The sequence below is a fragment of the Camelus ferus genome, chromosome 2, assembly GCF_009834535.1.
Source record: "Camelus ferus isolate YT-003-E chromosome 2, BCGSAC_Cfer_1.0, whole genome shotgun sequence".
Taxonomy (NCBI): Eukaryota; Metazoa; Chordata; class Mammalia; order Artiodactyla; family Camelidae; genus Camelus; species Camelus ferus.
The window spans coordinates 120,561,405-120,568,329 of NC_045697.1; the positions used below are offsets into that span (position 1 = coordinate 120,561,405).

The 6,925-nt window shown below is 35.8% G+C and overlaps 1 long non-coding RNA gene across 1 annotated transcript; it reads left to right on the plus strand.

The window, feature by feature from the left end:
- The first annotated feature begins 242 nt into the window (after positions 1–242).
- On the plus strand, positions 243–3,550 carry LOC116667226. The gene is made up of 3 exons (XR_004324042.1): positions 243–277; positions 1,356–1,363; positions 3,494–3,550. It is a non-coding gene; the product is annotated as an uncharacterized LOC116667226 (long non-coding RNA).
- Positions 3,551–6,925: the final 3,375 nt, after the last annotated feature.

The window sequence follows — 6,925 nt, forward strand, 5'->3', positions numbered from 1 at the left end:
CGCTCTATGCATATTGGATGTATAAAACATTCATTACTGATTAGAGAGCATGTGGATTTCCGAAATTTAATCCACCATACAAGGCATATTTACACCTAGAAATATTTATTCTGCTTTCACAGCTTTTTCCTAACTTCAGTTTTTAAAATCATGAAGTTTTCTCAGAAAAAAACCTCTTCAAGCGAGTTCTATCCAGAGGAATAGTAATTTAAGCAGTTTCCCTCAAAGCGACTTTCCAGTTTCTGAACATGCTACATGCATCACGGATTTGACAAACGTTAATTACTCAGTTGTGTGCATGTGGATTACAGAACGTTTCATCCTACCATATGAGACATATATACACCTAGAAATATTTACTCTGATTTCACTACTTTTTCCTACCGTCTGTTTTGAAAATCATGATGTTATTGCATAAGTAATCTCTGCAAGCGAGTTCGACCCAGTAGAATTGTAATTTCAATAGTTTCCCACAAAGTGACTTTCCATGGTGCCGAACGATGCTAAATTCATCACGGATTTGACAAACATTCGTTACTCAGTTGTGTGCATGTAGATTACAGAATTTTCATCCACCATATAAGGCATATATAACCTAGAAAATATTATTCTGAGTTCACAGCTTTTTCCTAATGGCAGTTTAGAAAATCTGGCAACTATAGCAGGATAAATCTCTTGTAGCATGTTCTACACATTGGACATATAATTTATATAGAGTCCCTCGCCGTGAAATTCCGTGCTTCAACTTGCTACTTGCACCGCAGGTTCGACAAATATTCACTGCTGAGTTGTTAGCATGTGGATTACTGAACTTTCATCTACCATAAAATGTGTATATACAGCTAGAAACATGTACAAAGTATATGCAGATTTTTCCTAACGTCAGTTTCTGAAATCAGGCAGTTTTCACAGAAATATACTCTTGGAACTTGTTCCACCTAATAGACATGTAATTTACAGAGATTCGCTCATCGTCAAATTGTGTCTTCTGAAAAAACTGCATGCATCACGGTTTCAAAAAATATTCACTACAGGTTTGTTTAGCATGTGTATTTCTGAACTTTCATCACCATACAAGTCATATAGGCACTTAGAGCATTTTCTCAAAATTCGAATTTTTTCCTAATGCCAGTTTTGAAAATGAGGCAGATTTCACAGAAAAATGCTTTTGCAGCAAGTTCTACCAAGTGGACATGTAATTTAAATGCTTTCACTCACCGTGACATTGCATGTTCCGAAACACGCTACATGCATCACTGATTCGACAAACATTCTTTATTGAGTGGTGAACGTGTGTATTACCGAACTTTCATCCACTATAAAAGTCATATTGACACTTAGAAGCATTTTCTCAGATTTTGAAGTGTTTACCTAATGTCAGATTTGAAAATGAGGCAGATTTCACAGAAAATGCTTTTGAAACGAGTTCTACCCAACACACATGTAATTTACAAAGATTCTATCACCGTGATATTCTGTGTTCAGAACACGCTACATGGATCACGGATTGGACAAACATTATTTAATGATCTCTGAACATGTGGAATACCAAACTTTCATCCACCAAACACTGAATATTTACACCTAGACATTTTTCTCTGTGTTCGCAGATTTGTCCTAATGCCACTTGCGAAATACAGGCAGTTTTCACAGAAAAAATTCTCTTCGATCATGTTCTATCCAATAGACATGAATTTACAATGTTTCACTTACCATGACATTCCGTGTTCATAACACGCTACATGCATATTGGATTTACAAATCATTCATTACTGAGTTGTGAGCATGTGGATTTCTGAACTTTCCACCACCATACGAGGTATATTTACACCTAGAAATATTTACTCGGCTTTCCCAGCTTTTCCAAACTTCAGTTTCAAAAATCATGAAGTTTTCGCAGAAAAAAACTCTTCATGCGAGTTCTACCCCGTAGAATTATAATTAAAGTGTTTTCCCTCAAAGTGACTTTCCATCTTCTGAACACGCTACATGAATCACGGATTTGACAAACATTCATTACTCAGTTGTGTGCATTTGGATTACAGAACTTTCTTCCACCATACAAGGCATAAATACACCTAGAAATATTTACCATGAATTCACAGATTTTTCCTAAGTCAGTCTCGAAAATCATAAGTTTTCACAGAAAATATCTCTGCATGTGTGTTCTAACCATTAGAATTGCAATTTCAATTATTTCCCACAAAGTGACTTTCTGTGGTCGGAAAACACTGCATTCATCAAGGATTTGACAAACATTCATTAGTCAGTTGTGTGCCTGTGAATTACAGAACTTTCATCCACCATATAATGCATATATACACCTTGAAAATATTATTCTGATTTTGCAGCTTTTTCCTGAATGCAGTTTAGAATATCAGGCAACTTTGCAGGATAATTCCCTTGTAGAGTGTTCTACAGAGTAGACATGTAATTTACATAGATCTCCTCGCCGTGACATACCGTGATCCGTACATGCTACATGCACCGCAGTTTGACAAATATTAAGTGCTGAGTTGTTAGCATGTGGATTAATGTACTTTCATCTACCATACAAAGTTTATATACAGCTAGAAGCATGTACTCAGTATTTGAAGATATTTCTTAATGCCAGTTTCGATAATAAGGCAGTTTTCACAGAAAATCCCCTTGGAGTGAGTTCTATCCAATACACTTGTAATTTACATAGTTTCACTTACCATGACATTCCGTGTTCTGAATACATTACATGCATCACAGTTTCTACAACATTCTATATTGAGTGTAAGCATGTGCATTACAAACTTTCATCTACCACAAAAGACATATTTGCACCTAGAAACATTAACTATGAGTTCGCAGCAATTTCCTAATAGCAGATTGAAAATTAGGCATTTTTCTAAGGAAAAAACTTTGGAGCGATTTCTACCCACTAGGCATGTAATTTACAGAGATTCCATTGCTGTGAAATTACGTTTTTCGAACACGTTACATGCATAACGGAATCGACATATATTCACTACAAATGTGTTTGCATGTGGATTACCGAACTTTGAGCATAATAAAAGGCATATTGACACTTAGAAGCATTTTCTCTGATTTCACAGAGGTTTCCAACGCCAGTTGAGAAAATGCAGCAGATTTCGCAGCAGAAAGCTCTTGGAGCGAGTTCTACCCAAGAGACATGTAATTTACAAAGATTCGCTCACCGTGAAATCCCGTGTTCTGAACATGCTACATGCATCTCGGATTCCACAATATTAACTACAGAGTTGTTAGCATGTTGATTACTATAATTTTATCCACCATACAAGGCATAAATACACCTAGAAATATTTACCATGAATTCACAGATTTTTCCTAACGTCAGTCTCGAAAATCATAAGTTTTCACAGAAAATATCTCTGCATGTGTGTTCTAACCATTAGAATTGCAATTTCAATTATTTCCCACAAAGTGACTTTCCGTGGTCGGAAACATTGCATTCATCAAGGATTTGACCAACATTCATTAGTCAGTTGTGTGCCTGTGAATTACAGAACTTTCATCCACCATATAATGCATATACACATCTTGAAAATATTATTGTGATTTTGCAGCTTTTTCCTGAATGCAGTTTAGAATATCAGGCAACTTTGCAGGATAATTCCCTTGTAGATTGTTCTACACAGCTGACATGTAATTTACATAGATCTCCCTCGCCATTACATACGTGCTCCGAACATGCTACATGCACCACAGTTTGACAAATATTAAGTGCTGAGTTGTTAGCATGTGGATTAATGTACTTTCATCTACCATACAATGTTTATATACAGCTAGTAGCATGTACTCAGTATTTGCAGATATTTCTTAATGCCAGTTTCGATAATAAGGCAGTTTTCACAGAAAAATCCCCTTGGAGTGAGTTCTATCCAATACACTGTAATTACATAGTTTCACTTACCATGACATTCCGTGTTCTGAATATATTACATGCATCACAGTTTCTACAACATTCTATATTGAGTGTAAGCATGTGCATTACAAATTTTCATCTACCACAGAAGACATATTTGCACCTAGAAACATTAACTATGAGTTCGCAGCAATTTCCTAATAGCAGTTTTGAAAATTAAGCATTTATTTAAGGAAAAAACTTTTCGAGCGATTTCTAACCACTAGGTATGTAATTTACATAGATTCCATTGCTGTGTAATTACGTCTTTCGAACACGCTACATGCATAACGGATTCGACATATATTCACTACAAATGTGTTTGCATGTGGATTACCGAACTTTCAGCATAATAAAAGGCATATTGATACTTAGAAGCATTTTCCTCTGATTTCACAGAGTTTCCAACGCCAGTTTAGAAAATGCAGCAGATATCGCAGCAGAAAGCTCTTGGAGCGAGTTCTACCCAAGAGACTTGTAATTACAAAGATTCGCTCACCGTGAATTCCCGTGTTCTGAACATGCTACATGCATCTCGGATTCCACAAATATTAACTACAGAGTTGTTAGCATGTGGATATTATAATTTTATCCACCATACAAGGCATAATGTCGCTTACAAGAATTTTGTCATTTTTTTGAAACTTTTTCCTAACGCCAATTTGAAAATGAGGGCAAGTTTTACCGAGAAATGCTCTAGGAGAGAGTTCCACAGAATAGACATTTAATTTACATAGGTTCCCTCACCGTCAAATTCTGTTGTTCCGTGAAAGCTGCATGCAAAACATTTTCGACAAATATTCACTACAGAATTTTTTAGCATGTGGATATACTGAACTTTCATCCACCATACAATCATATTGACACTTAGAATCATTTTCTCAAATTTCGAAATGTTTTTATAATGCCAGTTTTGAAATGAGGCAGATATTGCAGATATATGCTTTTGGAGAGAGTTCTACCTTATACATGTGTAATTTGCAAGGTTTCTATTACCGTGATAGTCTGTGTTCCGAACACAGTACAAAGATCACGGATTCGACAAACATTGATTAATGAGTTGGCAACGTGTTGATTCCGAACATTCATCCAACAAACACGGCATATTACACCTAGAAATTTTTCTCTGTTTTCGCAGATTTGTCCGAATGCCCAGTTGCAAAAAACAGGCAGTTTTCACAGAAAAATTCTCTTCGTGCGTGTTCTATCAGACAGACGTGAAAATTTACAATGTTTCAACTACCATGACATTCCCTGTTCAGAACACGTTCTATGCATAATGGATTTATAAAACATTCATTACTGATTAGAGAGCATGTGGATTTCCAAAATTTAATCCAACCAACAAGGCATATTTACACCTAGAAATATTTACTCTGCTTCACAGCTTTTTACTAACTTCAGGTTTTAAAATCATGAAGTTTTCTCAGGAAAAAACCTCTTCGTGCGAGTTCTACCCCGTAGAATTATAATTAAAATGTTTCCATCAAAGTGACTTTCCATTTTCTGAACACGCTAAATGAATCACGGATTTGACAAACATTCATTACTCAGTTGTGTGCATTTGGATTACAGAACTTTCTTCCACCATACAAGGCATAAATACACCTAGAAATATTTACCATGAATTCACAGATTTTTCCTAACGTCAGTCTCGAAAATCATAAAGTTTTCACAGAAAATATCTCTGCATGTGTGTTTCTAACCATTAGAATTGCAATTTCAATTATTTCCCACAAAGTGACTTTCCGTGGTCGGAAAACACTGCATTCATCAAGGATTTGACAAACATTCATTAGTCAGTTGTGTGCCTGTGAATTACAGAACTTTCATCCACCATATAATGCATATATACACCTTGAAATATTATTCTGATTTTGCAGCTTTTTACTGAATGCAGTTTAGAATATCAGGCAACTTTGCAGGATAATTCCCTTGTAGAGTGTTCTACACAGTAGACATGTAATTTACATAGATCTCCTCGCCGTTACATACCGTGCTACGAACATGCTACATGCACCGCAGTTTGACAAATATTAAGTGCTGAGTTGTTAGCATGTGGATTAATGTACTTTCATCTACCATACAATGTTTATATACAGCTGTAGCATGTACTCAGTATTTGCAGATTTTCTTAATGCCAGTTTCGATAATAAGGCAGTTTTCAAAGAAAAATCCTCTTAGAGTGAGTTCTATCCAATACACTTGTAATTTACATAGTTTCACTTACCATGACATTCCGTGTTCTGAATACATTACATGCATCACAGTTTCTACAACATTCTATATTGAGTGTAAGCATGTGCATTACAAATTTTCATCTACCACAGAAGACATATTTGCACCTAGAAACATTAACTATGAGTTCGCAGCAATTTCCTAATAGCAGTTTTGAAAATTAAGCATTTATTTAAGGAAAAAACTTTTGGAGCGATTTCTACCCACTAGGTATGTAATTTACATAGATTCCATTGCTGTGTAATTACGTCTTTCGAACACGCTACATGCATAACGGATTCGACATATATTCACTACAAATGGTTGCATGTGGATTACCGAACTTTCAGCATAATAAAAGCATATTGATACTTAGAAGCATTTTCTCTGATTTCACAGAGGTTTCCAAACGCCAGTTTAGAAAATGCAGCAGATTTCGCAGCAGAAAGCTCTTGGAGCGAGTTCTACCCAAGAGACTTGTAATTTACAAAGATTCGCTCACCGTGAATTCCCGTGTTCTGACATGCTACATGCATCTCGGATTCCACAAATATTAACTACAGAGTTGTTAGCATGTGGATTACTATAATTTTATCCACCATACAAGGCATAATGTCGCTTACAAGAATTTTGTCATTTTTGAAATTTTTCCTAACGCCAATTTGAAAAGAGGCAGTTTTTCACCGAGAAATGCTCTAGGAGAGAGTTCCACAGAATAGACATTTAATTTACATAGGTTCCCTCACCGTCAAATCTGTGTTCCTTGAGAGCTGCATGTAAAACATTTTCGAC